Source organism: Vespa velutina, chromosome 1, assembly GCF_912470025.1.
Source record: "Vespa velutina chromosome 1, iVesVel2.1, whole genome shotgun sequence".
NCBI classification, from domain to species: Eukaryota; Metazoa; Arthropoda; class Insecta; order Hymenoptera; family Vespidae; genus Vespa; species Vespa velutina.
In genome coordinates, this window is record NC_062188.1 from 8,310,500 (window position 1) to 8,338,331 (window position 27,832).

The 27,832-nt window shown below is 33.2% G+C and overlaps 1 protein-coding gene and 2 long non-coding RNA genes across 14 annotated transcripts in view; 1 reads left to right on the forward strand and 2 right to left on the reverse strand.

The window, feature by feature from the left end:
• Positions 1 to 27,832, forward strand: part of LOC124951706 (RNA-binding protein Musashi homolog Rbp6) — a 596,819-nt gene that overhangs the window by 10,293 nt on the left and 558,694 nt on the right. The gene's annotated exons all lie outside the window — the stretch shown is intronic.
• On the reverse strand, positions 8,663 to 24,273 carry LOC124951795. Its single transcript, XR_007101715.1, has 3 exons — positions 22,817 to 24,273; positions 12,962 to 13,103; positions 8,663 to 9,470 (listed from the first exon to the last, which is right to left on the reverse strand). It is a non-coding gene; the product is annotated as an uncharacterized LOC124951795 (long non-coding RNA).
• Positions 15,488 to 16,545, reverse strand: LOC124951806. The gene is made up of 3 exons (XR_007101722.1): positions 16,450 to 16,545; positions 16,084 to 16,255; positions 15,488 to 15,812 (listed from the first exon to the last, which is right to left on the reverse strand). It is a non-coding gene; the product is annotated as an uncharacterized LOC124951806 (long non-coding RNA).

Consider the following 27,832-nt stretch of genomic DNA (forward strand, 5'->3'; position numbering starts at 1 on the left):
ATCAGATACATTATTTACAGACGAGCGGAGTTCACAATTTAACTACTTGTTTTGATAAATGTTTTTCATCGAAAGCATCGATTTAAACGGAGATGCAGCGCATGTTTCCGCTCTTAATTTCGTGGTGTATGGCTTATGATCACGAGCTGATGTGTTCGTTTACTACTCACACATGGATATATATAACCATGTACGATATATTTTCATAACGCTTCCGTACGTCGTGTCCACCAATAGAAAAAGAGAAAGAGAGAAAGAGAGAGAGAGAGAGAGAGAGAGAGAGAGAGAAAGAGAGAGAGAGAGAGAGAGAGAGAGAGAGAAAGTGTGCGTGCGGTACTGAATAAGTGTATACACTGTATACAGTAGCAATCGTTCGCACGGCCAACGAACAGCTCTTATCTTTAGGCATCTTCCTTTACCGGCTCGTAGATCTCGAACAAGACTCGCCTTGTCTCGATGATACATACATCTATGTATATTTACGCTCTACCTAACTATCTAACACTCACTACCGTTGGTTCTCTATTGCCCATATTGCGAGATCGTTGTTACAATATGTTTGTAGATTTCGCTTGCTTGTTTTTTTCTTTCTCTTTTTTTGCTTTTTCTTTCATTAATATGTTCTCGTTACCGCAATATAAGCCAAAAAGTGGCGGGAATCAAACAAGTTTTAATGATCAGGAAATTCTTTACATATATAAGATATTTCTAAATATATGCGCTAATTTCTAATTCATCAAATTATTTTCTAACGAAAAAGATTTCAGAGGAAATAGTTCAAAGGAATTAAAATCAAATTGGAATATTATATTACAGATTATTTGATATTCTTTTCGAGATGAATTATTGATTATTTGGCATTTTTTTTGCTATGAGAAGATTATACAAAATTATTGTCAGCATCAGTAATATTGAAGAAAGATATCTAAAATTTTGTACAAATTGAATAAAATTTCAAAAATTCTGAAAGGAATTCTGATAAATTCATCAGAATCTGTATACCGAAAAAGAAATTTTCAAATTCGTATTCTTGATTTATTTTAATTAAACAAATTTAACTTGAGTTATTTTAATGAAAACAAAGTTGATGACGGCCCGTTTTCTTCTAAAGTACATTCTTATTTTTGATTTACATTTTTCATTATCTTTAATTTCTAGCTTCGATCATACCGCACGTGTACAATGCGCAGCGCGGGAATAGCCCACTTTTCTATGAGAAATCGACGATATGCGATAGAGAGAAACTGGAACGGGCCACGAGTTTGACCTATGGGATCGATGATAACGATTCGGAGCGAGTTTATGTGTGTATAAATCAAGCTACGAACTTCGCGAAGATACGATTTCGATTGAATAGAGGAAAGAAAGTAAAGAAACGAGATTTTTATTCTTATTCGTTTTGCATATATTATAGATAAATATATATATATATTTTTTTTAATTTTAGTGAATTTTATCAGTTTCATTTATGCATATAAAAAAGTTGATATAAACCATCGAAATATATGTACTTTTATGCAGATATTTAGTCTCTGATTTTACCAAATGATTCCTTGATATTGATTAATATAATATATATGCGATATATATATATTTTATATTAATACATACACATATATATATATATATATATATATGATATATGAAATATATACATATTCATTACATGAACCTTCATTTGCACGTATCAAAAATTGGGTAAGATAAAATACTGGAAATAGAAAAGTGGAAGAAATATTTGTTACGTGTCGCTTGATAACGTTCTTTATCAGTAGTTACTAAGCTGCGAGTATTCTCCACAGCCGATTTTATGTACGAATATCACTTATTCGAGCGGAAAAGTCGAAGTAAACCATCCAAAGAAATTACGTAGATATTCAATCTCTGATTTAATGAAATAATTTTTTGAAATTGATTTAATTGAACAAAGGATTACAATACACTGTATTTTTAAAGTACTAGAAATTCGGATGGATGCGTTAAACGAGATTTTCTTCGTTAGATACATTTTTACAACGATTCGAAGATCGTAAGCCGAGGTAAAAACTTGATTGAAAAACGTTCATTAACGTTGTTTTATATCATTCTCGATAACAAAAGAATAAAAGAATACGACAGGTATATCAGGTAACTAAAAAAGTTCGTGCGGTTTCGGTAGAATTCACAGTAGCGATTTGTTGTTTCTTGTTGTGACTTGTAGAGCCCAAATTTTTACGTGTATCATAAACTACAGATATCCATCGGTCAATCGATACACTTTTAATATTGTGAATTTAGAGCATTTTAAAATGTCAATTAAATCGAGTTTAATTCGAGCATGGTTTTTTTTTATAAATTTAAATTTGATTCAAAAGTTGCAGAAGTACGTAAAATATCTATAGCATTTGAAGAAAAGTTTGAAATGATTATTTTAATACATAAAACTTTTTATGAAAATTTTTGCATGTACTTTCTTATGTGTTTCTCTGAATACTACTATTCCTTTCTCTACTTATTACTTTCTTTTCTTGATTTTGATCAGTACGTTGCTAGGAGAAATTCATAGAGGATAACAATAACTACTACTATTCCTTTTTCTCACTACCATCAGAGTTTTTCCTGATTTTCTTCGATTTGGTAACGCTTATCTTGATCAATGTACTCCTCATACATGCACAACAGCATCATTTTGGCTCTGCATTGCGACATTATTTATTACAGCGATATGTACTCTATAACCAACGATACTATAGTCTTTTTTCTTCTAGCTGGCCTAAACATTTTAAATAAAGAAAGCGATAGATACTACAGTACATGAAAAATATTACGTAGTTTAAACTTTTTCTGTCCAACTAGCGCGCGTGCGCTCACAAACACTCACACGCGCGCACATATAAAGGGAAAAAATGTGTGTTATAAAACCATTATACATTCTTGATGACTGAACCTTTAATAATATGAAACAAAATATGCCTATTACAAGCATTTAAAATTCTTCAGTATAAGAACATTCTCCATTTGAAAAACAGTTATGTATGTATTATTAGATTTAATGAACAGTTGTATTAAGTATTGTATCACTATTGAATTGGATATTGAAAACATTCGCAAAAATATTACAACGATATGTCATAAAAATGTATACGCAAATAGACATACTGTTCTTTTTACATGAACGGCATGAAATGTATTAACGAACGGATTTCCCGTTTTGCTGGCACGTTGCGTGAATCGTTTGAATTCGCGATCTGATAAAGGAGTGAAGAGAGGAAAAGAAAGAGAAAATATAAAAACCGCGCAGAAAAAATATCCGAATACAAGAATTACGTAGAAACACGTGCAATGCGAGAATGTGGATAGATACATATGTTGGTGTATATCGCGAGAATTTCCTATATCGAAGCTTTATAGTTCACGATGGTAACAATGTGCCATCTCTCTCTCTCTCTCTTTCTCTCTCTCTCTCTCTCTCTCTTTCTCTCTCTCTCTCTCTCTCTCTCTCTCTTTCTCTCTCCCTTTCTCTCTCCCTTTCTCTCTACGCTCGAATTCATTCAACGTTTCCAATTAAGAGGGTTAGTCCACTTTGCGTCGGCAGTGAGGTGTGACTATGCGCTGCGGATGTGACGTTCTCGCACGTTCTAGAACTTCAGTCGACTGAAACGCTTATTATCAAATGGGTACTCGCATTCGTTCATCGTAAACGTGATTGTTGCGTATGATAAACTTTTCTACATTATCAGTACTTAGGCGAGAGTCGATTGATTTCACGTTCGAACAGAGGAAAGAAAAATAAAGAAGAGAAAGACATTTATGTACGTTTGTAATTTCCTTTCTTTTCATTGAGGACCAAGGAATCACGATAATAGAAACGTTCAATCGTGCTACTTATCATTTTTATTCATTTGTAACACGCTTATTCACATTTTCCTTTTCTGTTTTCTTAAATTGCCATTCTACTTTGACTTTTTCTATCCTCTCCCTCTTTTTCCTTCTCTTTCTTCAAAATACGATCTACTTAACAAGCTTTTACTTACCTCAAACCATAACTAATTTCAACAACCATTTAGCGTAATAACTTATCTTATCCACGATGCGATGATCTATATCTGACTACTTTTTTTATCATCATTACCGCTACCATGGAAATTGGTAATGGCATTTTTTAAAAATATATACTTTATCACGTATATCAATTTTCGTACAAGAGACATCACGTAAAATTTCTTTTTCTTTCTCTTATTTTTTTTTCTTTCTCTCTTACGTTCCTTTCAAAAGAAATTTTACGCTCTCCTGATGTAAATTTCTTATATATATATATATATATATATATATATATATATATCTATCTAATATATATATATATATATATATATATATACATCTAATATATATATATATATATATATATATATATATACATACATGTTAGAGCCCAAAGAGAAGAACCGCTGTCAATGGCGTGAATGACGAAGTACGAGAGAAAATAGAGCCTATCGTCAACACTGATTCTAATTTAGATAGTCACGGTTAACCACACGCTGACAATAGGTTGTTCCGGATGATCTCGATAAGATTGCAAACATCGGATGGCTATGAAACGCAGGTACAGGTATTCGGGAAGACGCCTCTGAGAATAAGAGTAAAAGACAACGAGAAAGAAAGAAGCAGAGATATCCTCGATAACACCATATCTTGTTACGACATTGAATCGGAAACGACTCGAGGGAGTTCTTTACGATCAATGAAACAATGCCTTTGTTTAAAACTCTGCCATTAATGACTTAACTTTCTTCATTCTTTTTTTCATGCTTTAGCGTTATCTTTAATTCCATCAACAATTTTCCGCACTCGAATAAATAGAAATAATGAACATACTTTACGCTAAAATAAGGCGCTACGTATCGCTAATACGAGCATGACTAGTGGTTTTTGTTTTCCGTAGTAATTAGTCAGTGGCTAGAAGAGAGCCAATGAAGGAGTGCTATCGGTGATTTTAATAAAATCAAAAATTTATTGAAGAAAATTAACACAAACTATACAAAAATAAAGTCACGTCTTAGTTGCTTCATGTGTTGCTTCATGTGTTTTTTGAAAATTTCTTCTGTCGATCGTCATGTTCGCCTTTCCTCTTGTTCTTTTCTTCGAAATCCCAAGCCTTACTCTTGTATACATGCATACACACACAAACACAAAGAATCATTCATACTGAAATAAAGCCTCGGAAAATTCCTAAGTGGACCGATACAAAAAACGATACACTTATGCACATTGCTTGCTCACATCTCACGCACAAAGCATCGATCAAAATTCTCGATATCACACATACACACATATACACACACATATAACATTATACATATATATAAATAACATTACACTTTCTTTAATTAACAAAATACACACACACACATACGCATATGTATATATATTTTGTGTGTATATATATATATATGTGTGTGTGTGTATATATATATTTTGTGTATATATATTTTGTTAATTAAGGAAAGTATAACATTATTTTTCTACTAGGGATTATAAGACGAATTTCAAACTATTTACTGAAACTCTTTTTTTCTTCGATATCCGATCGTACACTTCGTATATATCATTGTTGGAATAACTCAAATTTCTTTTAAACGATTTGTCAATTTCAAGTAGCTCCAAAAATTTCTGCACTTGACTTTGTTCGAACAATTGAAGTGATTTCAACTAAAAAGACAAATTAAAAATACTAAAAGTTTAACGGAAGTTATTGTTGTCACGTCGGATTCGAATTTTAAGCTAAGCGAGATTATCGAGAAGAAAAAGAAAACAGAAGTAATATGAAAGGAATGCATTCCGTAAGTATACAGAGAAAAGCAAGAGAAAAAGAAAGAGAGAAAGAGAGGTATGGAGAGGGAAAAAGAAAGAGGGAGTATATGGCGTATGCGGTATATACCAATGGATTACGAAGAAACTGACTTCTCCAGGACACAACGGAGGCACACGTGGAAGCGAACAGGTCATCCAATGTACGCTAGTGTATATCGAGCCAGTTAGTTGAACAATAGTTACTTCTTAATGGATTCATCGTGCTTGTCTATTACCTATTTTGCATTGCTTCGTGCTTATATTTCCGTAGAATACACATATATATATATATATACACACACATATACCATTTATACGTGACACCATTGACATGTGGCTATAACCACTCGTGAACATTTCCAGGGCGACTATAGCTAGGAAAGGCTACCTTACTTCGCAGTTATTCGATGTACGGCAATAAAACAACAAACTCGGCTCTCCAGCCGACCCTCTTTTTTTTCTACATAGCACAGATAACCACCGTACTATAGTTTCCAAGTTGGGGTGCAAAATCCGGGTTAAAGTAGGGGAGAAAACGACATATTCCTGACCTTGTCATGTTAGTGTGTTTCATAGTGATTAAAAAACGGTCGTGGGACAATCAGAGTAAAAAAGGTGAAATGAAAAAGATTACAAGAGTAAAAAAAAGGAAAGAGAAGAGAAAAGAAAGAGAGAAAGAGAAGGGGGAGAGAAAAATGAAGAAAAAAGAAAACAGAGAGGGAGAGAGAGAGAGAGAGAAAGAGAAAAACATAGTATAGATATATAAAATGTATTTTAAAGGGAAACTTGTGTTGCGATCATCTCAACGTTGATTTGATACGCGAGCAATTACATATGTACGCTTTTCTCTGACTAGCTAATATGTACATAGAACTTTTCTGTGATGTGCGTCAAGTAAATAAATATGTAATGGCGTAGGCCGTAGAGTATGAGAAAGAGAGAGAGAGAGAGAGAAAGAAAGAATACAAGATAGAGGACGTTAAATTACCGCTATTCTTACAATGGTATTATCTGTCTCTTTGTAGAAAGAAACAGAAAGAGAGAAAAACGAAGAATTTCTTTTAAGCTATAGAGTAGAGGGAATCACTTATCTCGTACGTTTTACCGTAGAGTACGTAGATAAGAAGACGGGGGAAGAGGAAGGAACGAGACGCGCCTATCAATCGTAATCACGCTTCGCGGAGGATGAACGCGTCTCTCGTTATCGGGCTGTGCCAAGCTTAAGGCGAAGCGTCATCATCAACCTACCGAGAGGTCTGCTCTGTCTTACCTGAGTTCGTCGAACCTTCTTCCTTTTCTTATCAAAAATTCACACTAGAGTGTATCAATGATCGATAATACAATATATCGACGTTATTTAGACATTTGAAGAATTTTTTGAAAACGAATGAATTGCAAGTGATAATAAATTATCTAAATGATATTACGATTAAATTTAATGATTTACTAACGCGTTACGTAGCTCGGGTTATTGAAAATATGGAAAGATAATTTGTCAAAAATTTTCTAGCGATCGGAGTTATTTCTCGATTAATTCGCATCGCATTGAGACATGCAAAATATATTTTGATTGTTAAATTTTTGTTTTATCGAATGGAACCGTATTTCATCCATGATTCATGTATCGAAATATTTTTATATGTAATATTTAAATTTATACTTCAATAATAAGCGACGATTAATTTCTCAAAATTTCTACATGGATAAAATGTAAATTTATTTTAAAAATATATGTAAATATTTCGATACTATCGAGTTTATCAATCGCACTTGTAAGATTCGATCATCTCACTCGATTTGACTCTTTTGGTATTCGTCGATGTCATAGCTTGTCCAAAAATCGCATATTATTCTTGAGGTAACCTAACACCAAAATTAATCACACGAAACTGAATTCAGTTTGAGATGATTCTTAAGGTTACATATCAATTCTAATACCTTTGTAATGATTTACATCAACAAAGAATTCTTAGCCGATTTTGATGAACAAAATATCATTTAAAAAATAGAAGTTTAAACGAGTAATCCACTTTTTAAAATTTTGAAAGAATCTTTTTTATGCATAAATTTCTCGAAAAAGAATACAGCATTTTTGACGCGTTTCTTTTCTCAGGAAATAAATCTTTCTCAAAAATTCGAAAAAGCCGACTTATCATCGCTTATAACTTCATATTTAAAATGAGATCTTAAATGTTCATCAAAATTGGTCAAGAATTATGCTTAGATTTACTATTGACGTAAACGTTTTCGATATTGTCCGTGAAAAATAAGTTTCCTATAGTGGCATTCTTTGAAATCTGCCTTACAATATTCATATAGACGCTTGAATAGTGTGTGTTTTGCTTTCGTGAACTAGCCGCTTATTTGTGTATGTACATAAACTAATGCTTTGATTTTCTAACTCATTCCAAAGAGCAAGAAACATGTTTTGCGATGTTCATATAGAAAAGCTACGATAACCTTACTCGATGATCATTTATTTTGCCAAAAATAATAATCATAATTTATATATTATATATTATTTTAATAAAAATAAAAACATAACTTCGTTTCTACACTATTTATGAGGTATTATTACTACTATAAAAATATATATTATAATAATATAATAATAAGAATAATGATAAGAAGAAGAAGTGGAAGAAGATATATATATATATATATATATATATATATATATATATATATATATATATGTATACTTAAATATTATATACATCATATACATTATATAATATAATAATTATGATTTATAATAACTATATATTTAAACGAACAAGATACAATATAGTTAATCTATATGTGAATTTTTCACAAATATTTCTGTTCTCCTTTTGGATGTATTTCCTGCACAAAGTTTATCAATTTCTCAATATCCATTTTGATATCTTTTTAATTAATTCATACATCGGCTAAAAAAAACAAACTGATTTGAATTTGTCTGTTTGATCATCATACGACATCGACTAGAATCGACTGATAAGATCGGTCGCATTGATCAATGAGACCACGCATGTGATTCTTAATATGATTAAAAGATTGCGAGTTCGGCTGACGTTGATTATCAGTCGAATTGTCAGATGTCGGTGTCACTATAACCACAATATAAGAATTAGTTTGGCTTTTTTTTTATTTCAAATTAGCTGAATAGGTAGAATCACAGAAGTCATGGGAAGTCTTTTTTTATGCGATCAAATATTTGCATTGGCACAGATTTTAATTATTTTTTCTTAATAAAATTATAAAATTTAAATAATGTATTCTTTAATTTAAATAATATATCTTATTCTGTTATATAATATCAATATAACATTATTGAAACATGGATAAGTATACAAATCAAATTTTGATAGAAAAAGTTATATAGTTGCTTTATAAAGAAGTACCTTAAATTGTTAGAAAAGTTATATGATTTATATAGTAGAATATTGTCTTTAATGAGAGCGATAAAAAATGAAAGAAGTACAAGTAACAATTTGTTTGAAAACTGTAGCTACCTCGAGCGACGACGCGTTTCCTATTCGGTATCTTCGATTTTCTGACGTTGCGGACACTTCGCCATCCATCTCCTCTGTGTCTATAAGACCAATAATGCAGCCTAGTTTGCGTCGTCGAAGTGGAAGAAATCGTTACTGCTGTCTCTAGAAGATGGTATATAACATTGATATCGAGCCTATGATATCCATTCTATATACTTAAAGCGACCAGACGGTGATACGCGGTCGGTCATCGCAGTGACGTTATTTATTACCACCGATGGTTGGGTGACACATTTGAAAAAAGCAAGAATGAGAGAGAGAGAGAGAGAGAGAGAGAGAGAGAGAGAGAGAGAGAAATAAAGAAAAGGGATCTTAAGACCCGTATCATGTGGCAACAATTTAAGGTCAATTCACTCATGCCAGTTTAATCTCTGTTCTTTCTCCGTTTCGATTCGACTTCGGTCACAATGATTTTAATATTATTATGTGTAATTTAAATGTACACGTTCAAAAATTTTCGTTTAATCTCTGTATAGTCACCAATTTATCACATTTTCCTTGTGTCTGAGATCACCGTCAACAATGTTTTTAACGAAATTCTGAAAATGTCTTTTGTCCGAATATAAATGAATATGAAACTGAACTATAATTGAAATAACGGAACGAAAATAAAATGGAAATTGAATTGATACAAAATTATAAATGTGTGAATCAACCTTTATGATGGAATTTTTAGCGTTCACCGATTAATACTTACATTACACATCGTTTTAACACGAATCATGCTGATAACACGATGTACATTCTTTATCGCATGCTAATGCCATAGAATGATGTAATAGATTTCGATTCGCATAATATTCTATGACAGAGATAGATTCAATGAATGGAGACACACTCGATAGAAATGTATGAAGAGTGTTATTGTGAATGATATCGTTCTGGGGTTTAAAAAATTACAAAGACTTAAACAAGTCTATCTATTAAAAAGATATCGATTGACTTCATACGATAAATGAGATATAAAATTCCTGCGATCCAGTTTTCGTGTTATAGAAAAAAAGGAGCATGCGAGAGAGAGAAAGAGAGAGAGAGAGAATGAACAAAATCTGTAGAAATAGTTTTGTGGAAAAAACGAAATATATCAATGGAAAGAAAAAGAAAAGTAGAAAAAAGAAGAAATAACTGGATGAGAGAAGAAGAGAGGAGTCTTCATTTTCCCTAAGGCTGTTCACTGAATATCTCTCCAAACATGAACGACTTCACCAACGGGTGGAAAAAACGAACTAAAAATACATTAGAATAAGTAAGTCTGTCCCTTCTCTCAATTCATCGTATCGGTGTATAGATATGTTGTATCGCTCACTTCATTCCTGTGCGTGAATTAAAGAACTAAGTTAAGACATCAGACACAATGTATAATCGTCAATTTTTACGGAATAACTGATACTAAATCAATACGCATTTCGTAAGTGAAATGAAACGTGCGATTTCTAGACAGACATTAATGCACTTTACATAGTCGAATTGACATTAGATGTATTATTTTTCTTGCATCTTCATAAAATAATTCATTATAATAATTTAGTAATAATATTTATTATTACCGGTAACTAACAGCATTAAGAAAAAACTAATAAATATAATAACGTTTCGTTGTAAAAAGTATTGCAATTATTTCGTCATATTGCTTGATCTCAAATGTTTCTTTTAAATGCTTTTAGATATCAATAAAAAAAAAGATAATACATCATGGGAACTAATGATCTTATTGTGATAGACAGTACGTAGAGCGATTTAAACTTGATTTAAAACGATTTAGATAGTAATTCATATATATGAAGCGTGAATAGCTCGACTTTTCACGACGCTGTACAAAATATCGATGAAACAAGAAGGTAGAAGTTAATTTGTGGTATCGTCCATTATGTCATATGGTATTGATGATATTGTATTATGTTTTTGTCTATCTTTGATGATAAAGGACTCATTCGATGAGTTTTTTTTTTTTACACGAAATAAGGGTGCCCGATATTTGAAAAATATATTTTTCGCAAAAGTTATATCTGAAAGTAGGTAATTTTCAAAAGTAATTTTTAGGCAAGTAAATGATTATTTCAAAAATTGAGCAGTCTTATTTATTACAGAGAACCTTTATCTTTTGAACAAGTCCTTGATCATCAAAATCGAATAGAAATTGCAACGATATAAACTTAGGACGTAAATTCTTGCAAACTCAGGGAAAAAGAATCCCTTTACGTAGTATATGTATGTATATTTATTTATGTTACACCAGAGAGCTATTGATTCTATCGGTTTCTTTTTTTGTTCCTTTCTTTCGAGGAGTCGATTACTTAACAAAGCAAAATATTCTATGTTTGTATAAGCGCGTAATGGAGCTTTCAGCTGTTTTGACACGAACGCGAGGAAGTGACACTGCACCTTGATGAATTGTAAGAAAACGGCAAAAAATTGGATTTGTGCCATAAATTATCATGAATGTAATTTTCATCTGATTTTGGTGATCAAAAGATCATTCTAAAAATACTGAAATAGGCATTTACTTGCACGAAAATACTCTTAGACACAACTTTTGAAATGAAAATTATTTAAGAACCCGGTACCCTTATCTCGAGTAAAAAAATAGTTTTTATCTTTCGAGTGATCATCGAAATAGGATAAATTATGATCACTAGAATTCATGGTATGTAAATCTTTGCAAATGCGTAAGAAGAGAACCCTCGGTATTCATCTTTTTGGTGTCTATACTCATCTAGCATTTTTTCTTTCTTTTCGCTCTACCATGAGTGTATTTCAGGGTGTCCACATAAATTTGGTCTCTGCGATTCTCAAAAGCATCTCAAAAATAGCTACCGCCTACGCTGTCAGGCGCAACTTTGCGTTCTGACGAATCCCGCCATTCGCACGAGACCGCGGCGGGAAAGCCATTTTATGTATGCATATGCCTCCGAATTTCTTGGTAAATTGTACAAAGTACTATTTATTATGCTGCTGGCTACACATTTTTTTACTTCTCATGATTTTTCTTAGCAAAATATTTCGATGTGTTATGAAATGTTTATGAGCATATTTCATAAATTAAATTATTCATATAAATTCTATAAAATATTTCAAAACTTATTTATATTTCTTACACAATGTAGAAATAAACACATATGTAAAGAATAAAACATTTACAGAAATAAGTCTAATCATGTTTACATTTTTCCGGAGTGTTTTATCGATCGAATAATAGCTGTACTTCTCTCTCTCTCTCTCTCTCTCTCTCTCTCTCTCTCTCTCTCTCTCTTTCTCTTTAAAATATTGTACTCTAACGCTTCGATATCAACGTAATTTTTTTTGTGAACGATAAGGAGAGTCTCGGGTCTCGCAACGATTTTATGTGACACCTTTATTTTATGATATTTTGAAGTGCAGTACATTAAAATCTGTGTTGTCTTACTTTTATCCAAATGTTAATAATGTTAATATTTTATATCTATTTATGTTTGAAAAGTATACATATGTATATATATATACATAATATATATAATATGTAATATGTACATAATGTATATATATATACATTATGTATATATATATATATATATATATATATATATATATATGTATTTTACACTTGTATGATATACCTATTGATTCAAATTTTCGATGTGGATAACTTTCGACGGTCGTTGCTACTTCTACTCTCGTGGTTGTCTTGCGGTTATCCGATAGTCTTGTGTTTATAATGACGTTTACGTGCCGCACCGAAATACGTTTACTTGGCAACCGCTAAAAATAATGCGTATCAGGTTATTTTTGTAGGTTCAAGCTTGACGTACGCGCCAATGCACATGTCCGTAATGGCAGGCCATAGTTATATGCCGCGTACCGAATCATTAACTTAAAAATAATATGTCAATAAATTACAAACATTGGCAATGATTATGTCAATATTATAATACATATACAACTTCATTCGCTGCCAGTAAATTGGTGTCACATGTTTAATCGGTCGACAACAACGAGATATACAAGAAAACATTCGAAAGGGTGGAAGAAATAGAAAAAGAATGGCGGAGTTAGAGGGATTTAGCAGAGTGTTTATGACATGCTCGCACGTACGCCATTATCTACGCATCGTATTCTCGTCAGACGCATTATTTTACGATGTTTCGTGCAATTGCAATACGTGTCCGCAATCATGTTGATCTTCTATATACAGTTCGCACGTGTAAGCAAAGGGTGGTAAAAAGATGGCATGATAGATACGCAATGATCGTCGGGTTACGATGGTGGTAAGATGGAAGGAAATAGGCGCGTGTATAAGTGACGTGTTAATGACATTACGTAATACCAAGCAAGCCAATCAATGTATACATACATATGGATGGGAGATATAGTGAATGTATTCAATGCACCGGTCATGTCCGTTCTCGTTATTACATCGCTCATTCGTCCGTTCGCTTATGACATTCTGTTGCTCTCTCTCTCTCTCTCTCTCTCTCTTTTTCTGCCTGTCTGTCTGTTTTCTCTCTTCATCTCTATTTTTGTATGGAATAGAAAATAAGTGCGATAAATGATGTTTCATTGAAATTGGCTTATACTCGAAAATAGGACTCTACAAAACTTGGAGAGTTCGTTGGCAAGATCCTTTCTCTTGGAGGAGCCTTAAAAAATGAATCTTTTTATGTGCCAAATAAATTTCATAAAAATATCCCCTAACCAAAGATGTTTATCTGTAGGTATATTTTCTATACTTTCAATCGTATTAGAAATATAGTCTGTTGCAGATATATCTGTAACAAATTAATTCGCTTAAGACAATGATTTAAAGCATTCTTTCTCAGACTAAAAAAAAATGTTTTAATATTAACTACTTTCTATTTTGCACGCTACGCGAGGCAAATAATAATACGTCAAGTAACCATATTTCGAAATATTTTTCTTCAAACACACAACGATGCATTATTCTACCTCTGAAAGCGTTTCATGGCAAAGGTCGATGCAGATAATCGGGCTCGTCGATCTATGAAAGCACGCAATAAATCATAGGGTTCGCTGTAGAGGAAACAGAGAAATAATTGCAAATAAGGTATGTCCGGCACACTGTAGAGTACCTAACATTTGACGCAGGAAGCAGCAGCATGCACCGTTAGACGAACTATCGACGACGATAACAACTTTTTGTTAACGAGCTATGTAGGTTTCTTATCACATTAGTTTCATTTTATTCGTATTCTAGAAAATAATCGGATGCAGAATATTGCATAACTTCATAGACAAACACATTTATCTTCCCCTCTCTTGCTCGCTCTCTTTCTCTCTCTCTTTCTCTTTCTCTCTTTCTATTTTTTCCTTTCCGCATGTGCTACATGATCCATCGTTGCATACTGCTCGTTCAATCGCTTCTGTTGCGTCTGGATTGCATGCACGATCAAATGTCATGCTAGCATGCGTACATAGGTACATATGTATTTAAGTAGATACGTATATATGTATGTCAGTCACATCGTAGAAAGAATATGTCGACGTCATCAGAAAACTTTCAAGGATGATGCGAACTAACAAGCATACGTTCCTCGCTAATACTACTACTGCTACTATTATTACTACTACTACTACTACTACACTACTATCACTATTACTGTTACTACTACTACTACTACTACTACCACTACTACTATAATTATTACTACTACTACTACTATTACTATGATTATTACTATTACTATAACTATTAATACAACTACTGTACTATTACTACTACTAAACAACTGCTACCAACGCAACTACTGCTACTACTACTATTATAGAGTACTACTAATCTCTATCGATACGTCGTCGTTTCTTCAAGAGCTGAAAACATTTTGGATTTTCTTTTTTAAAATTTACGCCTAGACACGTGGGGAGCGTAAAGTTGACCAAAGTGCTTTATTTATATCTCTGCTCAGTACATAGAACGTAGAATTCGCCTCTTTCTTGACCGTGGCTTGTTCAAAGGTGCTCTTCTCGAAATTTCATTCCGGGGAAATAAATTCGATCGATCGAACGGGCAAAAGATAGCTGCTTTTCTTTATCTCAATCTCTGACGTCTACGGATCGTTTTTAATGGATCGAAAAGCAATATATCGGCGAAATTTCTCTCAAATAATTTCATTACATTTTCAAAGATATTTCAAAATGTAATATTAATAAAATAACTTTGTGATAGATGATTCGATAAATTCTTTATTTAAATTACAAGAAATTATCTCTGATATAAAATAGATGGAAATAACGTCGATTTATAGAAAATTCTTATTTAGAATATAATTTTCGAATAGACGGAACGTTGGGTTACTGTAGAAGCATGTCAAGAAGCTTCATATCTGATGTAAAACTGGCACTTAATTAAATTCAAAAATTGTTTTCATCGGGATTTTTCACGTTCGAAGAGACATCTATTGTTCAATATAACGCCGCTGCATTTTATTCGAAGATACATATAATACCTCCTGCCTGAAAGAAAGCCCATATCCAGAAATTAAAGAATTCGTGTATTTTGTTATACATTAACGATCGTAAAAAACAAAACATTAATATGTTAATACTAAAATGTAATATTAACATGTAAACAATGTCAAGTGATAAATAAATACGTCATATTAAATACACGTCTATATTTGTATTTAAATATATGTGTAATAGAGATCATGTAATAGAGATTAAAATACATAGATTTAAGACGACAAAGATCTTATACATAGTTATGAAAGAGCATATTTTTTACCTGATGTATCATGAATAGCATTCACGGTAGATGTCAAGTAATCTTCCTGGCTTATAGTTTGTTCGTAAAAAGTACGTAGCGCATGATACCGAATCGTATTTGTAACCTCATTGGAAGCTTATTCGCCAAGATAAGACAGTTCCTAGGGCTGGAAGACCTATGCAAGAGCTCGCTGTCACGACAACGAGTATGTAAATCAGACGAAACTGCATTGTAGAATTAAGTGAATCTCCCTCTCTCTCTTTCTCTCTCTCTTTCTCTCTCTCTTTCTCTCTCTCTTTCTCTCTCTCTTTCTCTCTCTCTTTCTCTCTCTCTTTCTCTCTTTCTCTTAAACACACACACATACACTCTCACTTCTTCACGTACTTAATGAATGTTGCGCCATCTCTAATTAGACGTTCTTAATATCGCACGCTGCTTCATGCAATTAAAAGAGGAATGCCGCGTTCCTATAGAAGGTACTGCTGCAGATAAACATCGTACGTCTTATCCTGAAGCTTATAAGCGATTCATATCGAAAATAAATTTGAGAAAGTTAACGAGCGTTAAATATACTTGATCGTGATAAATTCATTATTTTTCAATGATCATGTTTATAGAAAGTAATTTACATATCTATCGTTTGCTATATCAAAAATATTGATGAAAATAATTTTTTTTTTTTTATAAATTATTATAAATCGATATTATATACAGAATGAAAGTTTATTTTCCATCAATACCGTTACCCTTGAATCAATAAAACAGATCGTACTTCGGTTGACGGAGTCAAACGTAAATGTAACAGGTTGCACCATTGATCGGTATTTAATGAGTCGGCCGTGCGACGCGTAACCATCTCGAGCGGATTGTCGAGGGGTGAGAGTCAGTGGATATGGGCTGTAGGCAACCAGGCAGACAGTCCAAAGTGATTTCATTCCGCAAAGGGTTCTAGCGAAGGGTCGAAACGGAAAAAAGACTATTCGTCCGAGTTGTCGTCGTCATTCTCCTCTCTTTCCTTTCAAAAGGGCTGACCGCTCTTACCTTTGTCATATGCTTCTACTTCTACTTAATAATGTCGTACGCTTTCCTCTTGGCAGTCTACCTTCGAAGACCAGTTACGGATAATTATCCGCAACCTATTATGCGCTAAAACCTTGTCACTACGATTATCGTTAGACCATAAAGCTATCGAACATCTCGGCAGCGTCGTAGCGTATCGGATTGAAAACTCTCTACACACCTATCTCTAGTCTTCCCATCAATTCTCTTCTCTTTTTCTGTTCACATGCAAGTCCAGAATAAAAATCGAGTTTCTGCTGGTAGTAATGATAACGAAGCTAATGGTAGTGGCAATGGTTGTGAGCAAGGCTTAAGGCCACGTTCGAACCGTCGAGAATGAACGAATCGACCGGATAACGCGATGGGATTTAACGTCAACGAACCATCAGTCAACGGAAAAGCTTTCTGCTTGTTGATGAACGACGTTATATTCTCTCTATCTTTTTTCTCCATGAGCCAGGCGCAACTCCGGAAAAATAACGTTCTTTTGTGTTTTTCTAGGTAAAGGGTGGTGAACGAGAGTCTCGCGTCTTAAAAGTTCTTGAGTTTGATGTCGATAAGTCAGACCTAGTTTTCATGTTAACGACGTTGAAAGTGGGTCGAGAAAAAAAAATGACTTCATTATATTTTTCTTTGCAGTTGATTTTTTTCTCGGAAATACGAATTAGTTTCGCATTTTTGAAAATGACACTCGGAGAGTAGCAGAATGCAAAAAAAAGATGGAGAAAAGATGAGACCATCGAATTAATAACAATATATAAAGTAAATTCGGTATTGTTGAACACGAAGTATGTAGATTATAGAAAGAGGCAGAAAAAAACGTAATATTATAGAGTTCTGTCTAATAGTAAGCTCTCTGCGATCATTCTAGCGCCTATTTAAGATTAAAAAGTCTCGAAGTTGTTCTTAAACGGATACAAAATTTGAGAATAACGATTATAAGAAAATCTCAATATTCGAGATTTGTAAGACGTTCGAGATTCGTAATATAAACACTCAGATAACCATTGTGCTTTTGGAGATTTAAAAAAGTCATTGTTTTAACCATTCGAAACAATTATCATTATACTAACTGTTACGCTAGTAGGTAAAAGAGCTAAAGAGAGTTCCAGACATAGTATCCGTATTTTTAATTCACTTACCGCAAATTAAATTGCGACTGAACGGCAACGTGCGTTCAGCTCCGTCGCTGAAACGTTATCAAACAATATTGATTGAGAAATATCTCTACGATTATTATATCAGCAATATATCGTAGCTAATATATTCAGAAGAGCTCAATGATCGTCATCAGAATGATTTTGTTAACCGTACGAAGGGATAACGGAAAATCGACGACTAGGAAATACTGGTAGAAGAGCCTTCGGAATATCTAGTTATCCGGTGAATCGGCGGTAGTACAGAGGGAATAGACATAGTAAATTGAGAGGGACTATCTCCGTGCGACGTTATGGAGCTAGAATATTATATCCACCGCGGAATTATGCCATCCATCAAAATACCGATGCCTAGGATAATTGATGCCATCGCAGCGGCGACGCCAGTCATGCTAGACAGCACATGGCGTAAAATTGAATATCGATTAGACGTTCTGAGAGGCTTGGAAATGGGGCTTTGCGCCAAAGTTATTAAATCCTCTACCCAGCTGAAGTCCCTCGATTAAACGGTAGCAATAATATCAAGTTTGTCACCTAGATTCTGGAGTAATAAACGATTACATGCAATGTATGGATGCATTCGTATATCAGGCATATTTTTTTTATAATTATATTTTTTGAGTAAACTCGATACTACAATCTTATTTTTCCATGTACATTTAAGGAATCGACGTCACGACATTATACGCAATTGGAACGATTCATATGAATTTAAGAATAATGAAAACTAATTAATTAGTTTTATTGATAATGGCATTTCGAAAATAGAAGAGAATCGAGAAGGAGATTACAGAGTAATGCCACAGGCCACAAACAGCAAAGACAACTAACTCCAATGGCAAGCCTATCGTTGTTAATCGATTGTTGAGCGATATATCTACGCTGACATAACTCGGGGATTTATCGGCGCCACCCCAGACGGTGACAGAGCTCGATATGCTAATAAAGCACTCCTGTACATCGATAGATAGCATACACAAACGATATTCGGACTAGGACACTGCACACTTACATTGATCTGCAAATACTTCTGTCCATGAATGCTTGTTTCTATATGCGAACACCATGCTCGTATTTTTCAAACTTTTTCTGTTTTTTTCTTTTTTTATGTTCTTGTTTTGGATTCTTATTTAATACGATAATAACACACGGCAAACAGAAAGACTAACTTGTAATTTACCATTCTCATTTTAGTTTCGACCGGAAGTTGATAAATATTACTACGTTGCAAGATAACATGACTAATAGTATTTCAGATCGAGCGAATCATAATTCAACAATAATCTTATAATTTTTCTTTTTTTTTTACTTCCCAAAGTAATCCTTATATCATATTCCTAACACTTGGTGCGATTTCTATTCTTTGTGTGATAGTCTACATCGTTTCAATCAGTATTGTTCTATCTTTATTCGTCGAAAAAGAATCGGAGTTCTCTTTCTCTTTCTCCTATATACAGAGGAATTTCTCGATTTCTCTTCGTTGGACTCAACGAAATTTTCACTCGCTGATAGAGAGAGAATTTTATCCCGATTTTCGTGAATGTTGACGTTTCTTCCCTATCTCTTTTCGTTTTCTCTCTTCCTCTTTCTCTCTTCCTCTCTCTCTCCTTCTCCTCTTCTCTACAGGCGTCGCGCACACGACATCCAATAGAACTCATGGTTTTATTTTCATCCCCCTTCAACGTCGCACTCACCCTTTCTATCATGAAACCCTGCTCCACATAGATTCGTCCTCGGCTATTGCAACGTCGATAGACGAGAAGAGTGAAAGAGTGAATGAAAAACACATACGTAGTTCGAGAGAGAAAGAAAGAGACACTATCTCTTGATCGATATTTAAAAGAGGACGCAAGATTTTTGTCCTCGAAATCTTCCAGTTCTTGGAAAAAATTTACTTACTTTTTATTACATTTCTTCGCGATTACGTTCGTATCGCACCTAGAATATTTCCTTCTATATACAATTCACGTCGGTGGCAAACAGAGCGGTCAATATCGCGTTGTTTACCCCGCAGCCTTTCCGGAGATGAAAACAAACTCGTTCAGCAACAAGTACGGAAAAAATATCAAAAGAGAGAGAGAGAAAGAGAGAGAAAGAGAGAGAAAGAGAGAGACTGAGAGAAAGAAGGAAAGAAAGAAAGGGAGAGAGAAAAAGAGGATGGAAAGGAAAAAGGAAAAAGGACGCTCTTATCCACCTCATTAGACGCCTTTCACATTTGCGTTTTCACTCTCGCACGAAATAATCTTTTTGGTATAAAACTAAAGGTGATAAAATTTTACGAATTAATTCATTAGTTCATAGATAAACGATGAAATGACTTATGTTATAAGGCTTACGATTATATCTTTAAGAGGATCTTTTTGCTCGATAGTAGATCGTGCGTATGCGTACGCAAACTCGGAGAAAGATGTAGCAAATTACTGCTCATAAAGTTAGCCATCGCGGAAGGTAAGGGAAATTGGGAGCACGTAAAGCGTTGCATAATACCGGGCTATGGTAACTTACGTGCTCTAACCCCGTGCTGAAGGCAATACGAAACGTATATGAATGTACGTACATATGTATATACGTCTTATATGCTCGAAGTCGCACGGGATAAATTATCGGAGAGTGTTGTCAAGTACCAGGCGTTCTTCTTAAACGTGGCGCCAAAGAAGATTCGACGACACGTTATATGGATCGTTTTAAAAAAAAAATTGCGAGTGAAAAGAATATCTCGTGATCGTAAAAAGTAAAACTCATAAACTTCAGCCTCGGTAGTCACCTAACCGAACGTCATCGCTCGTAGCTACATTTAACGTCAAACTCACTCCTTTTTGCTATGTTATTTACGCTTTTGTACATCTTTATCTACGATCCCATTTTTCATTTACGATAACGACGATTACAACGACTACGTAAAAGTCTCGTAAACTTCTCAGTTTAGATTGTACTCTTTTTCTCTATCGTAGAAAATCAAAGAAATATAAGAATTCGCAGGTGTTAGTTGACGATATGTTTTCTAAAATTACATTTTTTATATATGTATGTTTAGGAACGCTGGAAAACGTAAATAAACTCGCAAACTTTATATCGTATAGATTATGAGCAAGATAATTCTCGAATTCAAAGGTAATATTAAAAGATCTAATGCTTGCAGTTTTCTAAACCTCCGTTATTTGGAAATATATACAATATCACAGCTTATTATAAAATTTATACGGTATGCACATTACTGTTGCGCTAAGTCGAAATGGTTGATTTTACTTCTCTTTTAATCACGAAGTAAGAACGTTTTTACCATCGCCTGATTTTTTTCAAATAGCAATGATCAGGAAGAGAATAATCTGTAAGAGACAAGCTAGTCGTCGTCAAAATTACAAACAAATTTTGTGTATGCTCTTGCTATGTAGTTTCATTGTTAGTACCGTTTCTCTTTCTCTCTCTTGTAATGACCAGTAATGTACAATCCGTTTCAATTACAAAACAATGCGCCATGACGCATAACAACGGGATCATTTTGCCGAATACTCGGTAACAGCTGCGCGAAACGTCGAGTGCATCAATTCGTAAAGCTTCGCGTTATTGGTATTTGCGAGCTCTCTGCTCGCATCAAACAATTCGGTGAGTATTACGCGCCTTCGGGATTTGCAGTAAATGTTAAGAACGGTAATGACGTAACGTTGTATGCATGAACATATGCATGCATGGATATACGTATATTCATATACATAAATGTTCCAAGAAAATGGGATTAAGAGTCGATACAGTTATTATTAATGTAGTTACGTATTCTATCTATGTATATGCGTATATAGTAAACATGGGAGAATACTATTGTGATTTAACGATAAAAACGAATGATCGAACATAACTTTAATGGTTTGATAAGAGATTGCTTTCATGATAAAATATAGTTGAGGGAATTCATTTTAAATTGACGTACTTTTCAGTGGAAAAGCTAGTTTTCTTTAATGTATGTATGTGTGTACGTGAGTACGTATTTTCGTATGTATGACGTCGATCACACAGGGCAGTTTCTGCAATAGAAGTGGACAGGAGATCGCAGAGGAGAGACGGAGCTTTCCAAAGTTTAATTGCAACCAGTTACACCGTTGTTGATTACGGCGTTAGTTAGCTAACTGAAGTTGAGTAATTTATTCGCTACAAGGCATTACGGGAAGTCCATTGGCATAAACAAGGTGTCAATCAACGACGTTCGTTGGGTTATCGTGCTTAATTACATGGCCTCATAATTATTCGTTACTCTTAATTGCGTATTAGCAAACAGTAGCGTTTTAATCATGTTTTAATAGTAGATTCTAGATTCTTGACGCGAGAACGTGTGACGTTTTAAAAGAGCAGTTTTTCCAGTCGTATAAGCGAAAAAACTTTCCACTAGAAAATCGAGGTATACCACGTTACAGAAATTCAACTCAAAGATTCTTCTTAGACACGAAATCGCGAACACATTTCCTGTCATCTAAATATACGATTCTCCGTTGTCAAGAAATATCTCGGTCATTTCATCTCTACGTCAGTTTTCGTTAACTCACAATCAGTGTGGAAGAGTCGACAGCGAGAGTACAGTTGTCCTTATCCTTGTCGTTGTCAAGAACGCACTGTCACGCTTTCCGACTTCAGTCTCTCTTAGACTTACGTAATCGCGAAACTCGGAAGAACGATCGTTTCCATTAAAAGCGAAAGCGAGCATTTTTACATTTCTTCGAAGTGTTATATTCTTTGTAAATATCAATGTAACCTCGATGAAGAATACATAAATTTATTATGAATATTATCGTCAATGAGTTATCAACAATTTTTTTTTTAATACTTCTTTCTATTCATACATATGTAATCTGAAGCGGGCCATGATGTTTACAGCGTTATTCAACTATTACTCGAGTATGTAATCCAATTCGTAGAACGATAAGTCAGCGCGTGACGTATTTTCTTCTTACCATTGTGCCAAGAATATGCATTACCTTTAATGCATTCGTTTCAAGTTCAAGGATATACCGTAGTCATACGCAACTTTCTTAAACGTGCGTCATGTGCCGTGTGAGTACCATGCTCCTAAAGGTTACCTATACTATGATGTATAAGATTGCCGCACATGTAAGTCGATCGGCGCGAACTGGTTTTACGCAAAAAAGCCAACTATCTGAACACTATACTACCGACAATAACGACTAGTCCTTATCGAGGATACTTGACATTATAACACGCGTATCCTTTTAGTAATGTAACTGCTCTTCAATTACATCCTTTATAGATAATTTGCCGAACATGAGTATATGTACGCTGAAAGTCGTAAAAGAGAAATATAATTATTGTAGGCGTCTAAATGATTGTGTGTGTGTATGTGTGCATTAGAAACACTATTCGCTATTAAAACTGCAGAATCAATCAGTCTTTAGTCTTAAACTATCTATTGGTAAATTATGATTGTCCATCGCTGAATTAAGACTAACTACAAAAAAACTGATATTGTTCTCCCGGGACTTAGCTTTTATTTCGAGTCACACGCACACATACGGTATTCCAATCGTAACATTACTTAATGACAAAACACTCAGCATCACTTAAGTATAGGATATCACTGTTCACCGAAACTTCGCCGTTATTGATATTTTTTTCTTCAAGGTTAGCTTTCGGTCACTGCATTAGACAATCACCAATTGATTACTGCTTCCAGACTATATTTTCTGACAGTTCTTTGATTACAAAATCTTCTTAAGGTCGAAACGATTGTCTTAAGTTTCTAAAGATTACTTCATCTTTCTTGAACATTTCCAGAGGAGTTCTATAAATGTTCCAATTGTTCTTGACGTAAAGTTTTTAGTTTGAATAACTATGGCGTCACAAGCCTGAATCATCACTTCTCATCTCACCGTGTCGCAATTAGCAGTAAACGATCTTACATGACTGCTAACTTTTCTGCTCTTCGTATGTATATATCTATGCATACTTGAATGATGCATGCACATCGTGTTTATCACCAGAGAGTTTACTAATGAAAGCGCATTAGATCTGAATAATCTGAAAATTAAATAATATTAGAGAAAGATCGATTAGAGTATCAGAAATTTCTATGTTATGTATATACGAAATAAAACTGATTTGAGTTCAATTATAAATATTCAAAAAGAATTTGTCTAAATATCTTTATTTTATCATACTAGTTATGATACTAATGAGACTTAGATAATATTGCCTATTAATAGCTCATGCATGTTGTCATATCTTTATCGAAACAAGGATGGCCCTGCCGTTATTTATGCAATCCCACGTTTCAACATTATCTTGCATGAATTCTACATCTCAATTAACAAAAAAAAGTCAATGGAAAGAAGTGTGAGTGTGTTTATAACTGCGTTATGTTAGGACGGATTAAGTGGACGTCGTTTAATAAGAGCGATTAACCTACATGTTACATAAACAGAATCGTATGTTTTGTAATGTCTTCTCGGTGATTCCGTTTAATGCGTCTGAAACAGCATGTTATTATGCAGAATAAGTACAGAAACTTATCGATTTTTGAAGTGAAATAGAGTTTTAAGTTTCTAATTTTTTTATTAAGTTCTTTATGTCAATACAAAAATACTATCGTGCCATTTTATTTTTTAAAAAGGACTCCAGTGAAATATGTACCGCCATTCCTCTAGACATTGTTTTAGTCTATTTCGAAGATTTCCTATAACTTTTTCGATCATTTTGTTAACCTTTAGAACGACAATCATTTTATATGAATGGAAAGTTAAAGTCTTTATGCAAAATTCTACGAAGGATTCGACTTAAAATTTGTAAAGCATCGACATGTCTCCTGGCTGAACAGTTCCAAACTTATATTGCTGTTCTCACATTTTCAATGTTCTCTGTAGTTCGTATTGCATGAGCAACACCGGGTGACTTCTTCTTTAATGCAGGAATACCCTGCCGAAAAGTCCGAATCCAGAACTCCTTATGGAACTATAACAAGGAATAGAGCGATGAAAAAGAATTAGAAATAATCACAACGTTCTGATAACTGATTCATTATTTTTAAAAAACTTTTACATTACGAATGTACGTTATTGTTCGGTATATTTAATGCAATTTCTATCATTTTTTGATTATTCAAATTACATTAAATAAACTATCCTTTCTCTCTTAAACTTCATAGCGTCAGTTTGAATCAATTGATGGTATTCAACAATAAAAAAATCGTCCGATTCTTATGCCCCATTTCATATATATAGGAGGTGGCCGAATAATATATACTTAACTATTTTATTATATAAATTATAAAATTGCTGATCATATGCATAGCTACAATCGTCAAATTACAAATGTATGAACTTTCGGTAATGTTTTTTATTTTCAAAGTCTTTAAATGAATAATTAATATTTTGTATTAAGGCTATTCACCCAATATCGCTCAAGACATATGTGACTTCGGGAACGAGTACGGAAAAAAGCTAACTAAAAGAGCATTACAAAAACTGCCCCTTCTCTTGATTCATCGTGTCGGTATACTTGTGTAAGTACGTTGTTCCCCTCACTTCATTGGGGCCGCGTGAATTGAAGAACTAAGCTGAGAAATCAGAGATAATGTAAGATCGTTAATTTTAATAAAACAGCTGTTATGAAGTCAATACGTATTCCATAAGAGAAATGGAATGTGCGATTTCTAGATAAACATTAATGTTGTTTACATACTTGACTGACGTTAGATGCATTATTTTTTTTTTTGCGTTTGCCTACAATTCATTACAATAATAAACTGGCAATAATATTTATTATTACCAGTAACTAATATAATTAGAAAGAAACTAATAATTACATTTCATTGCAAAAAATATTGCAATTCTTTGTTCTTCGTTTATTTTAACATATTACTTGGTCTCAAGTATTCCTTTTAAATATTAGTACATAAAGTGATTTAAACTTGATTTAGAGCGATTTAAATAGTGATTAATATGCATAAAGTGTGAATAACTCAAGCTTTGTTTTTCTCGGTGTAAAGTTCTGATGAAATAAGAAGGTAAAAAAATATTCGTGGCATTATAAATTACGTACTTACGTCATAGGCTATTGATGATAATTATGCATCGATGAAGAAATAAAATATTATACATAGTAACGTATAAATGAAAATCATTTCTTCTATTAGGTGGACCGGAAAGTAATGTCGTTTCTCTGCATGTCGTTCAATGCGATATTTGATTGTCATTTGTCAGCTCATTGTGTACTTTATTTATTCGTTTGAATTTAATTTAAGAAAGCAACATTACTTTCCGGTCCACCTAATATTATACTTATTATACGTTGTAATCATGATTCTACATATATAGATATATTTATATAGGATATAAGTTTGTATGAAAAAGAAGAGATATAGAAAGGATAAACCCTTGAAGGAAAAATTATTGCCTAGATCTGATGAAAGTCTGCTTAACTAAGTGTAAGATAACTGGCAGCTATAGAAATTCTTAGACTTTTTCGAAAGATTTAAGAAGGGAGGCATTAAGCGGAAACATGATAACAATTATGTCTTCATCACACGTCTCATAAGCATCATTTTGTGGATTTGATCAGAATAATATAAACTTCTATGTATATATATATATATATATATATATATATATATATATATATATATATATATTTTGGAATAATATAATACGTATGAATATCGAATCAAAAATAGCAGATAATATAAAAAGACAACTGTGCCTAGAATAACTTAAAAGGATTAATGCGCTAGAAGACTAGAGAAACGTATCCGTGTATTTTTTTCAAAGAAAAATATGTTAACAAAAAAACAAATCATTAAGAAATAGACGATAATAAACATTACGTTATTCTGGATGATAATGTAATGGATAGATTATAAACAATAATATATGTCTTACTAAATTTATTCATTATAGAAATAATTGTTTAAAAATCTATAGTTTATTTGTTCTTTCAAAGTAACGCGATACGTAAAAATTGGACCCAACTCACTATATCATTTTGTTAATTTGATGTAGCATACTTGCATAAAATCAATTCACTGTGTTACTAGGGTTTAATTCGTAACTTTTCCTACTTATAATTATGATTCTTGCAAAGAATACATCTAACATTTTTTAAAAGTTGAAAAACCTTATCTCGTATAAAATACCTTTATCTTTTGAATGGAATGTTAATCATCAAAATCGGACAAAAATTACGACCATGAGAATTTATGGTATAATCCCTTGCAAACGCATAGGAAAAGAATCACCCCTTTAATTAATTCAGACTTTTAATATATTAACTATAACGTATCAGAAGAAGTCACAGAGTTTATATTACGCATTGACATTATACATTGTTCGATAAACTATATTTCATGTCAGCTGTAATTCCATACACATACAGTGTGTATTTTCAAACATAATTTTCTCGAAAACAGTAACAATAAGCCTTGGATAAAAAATTGTATTCTACATTCTTTTTCTTATTATTTAATAAGGAATCACCTCGTGAACGATATCACTATTAAAACTTCATTTTCAATATCGATACTTACTCCTGAGATATCTTTTACAGGTACATGTAAT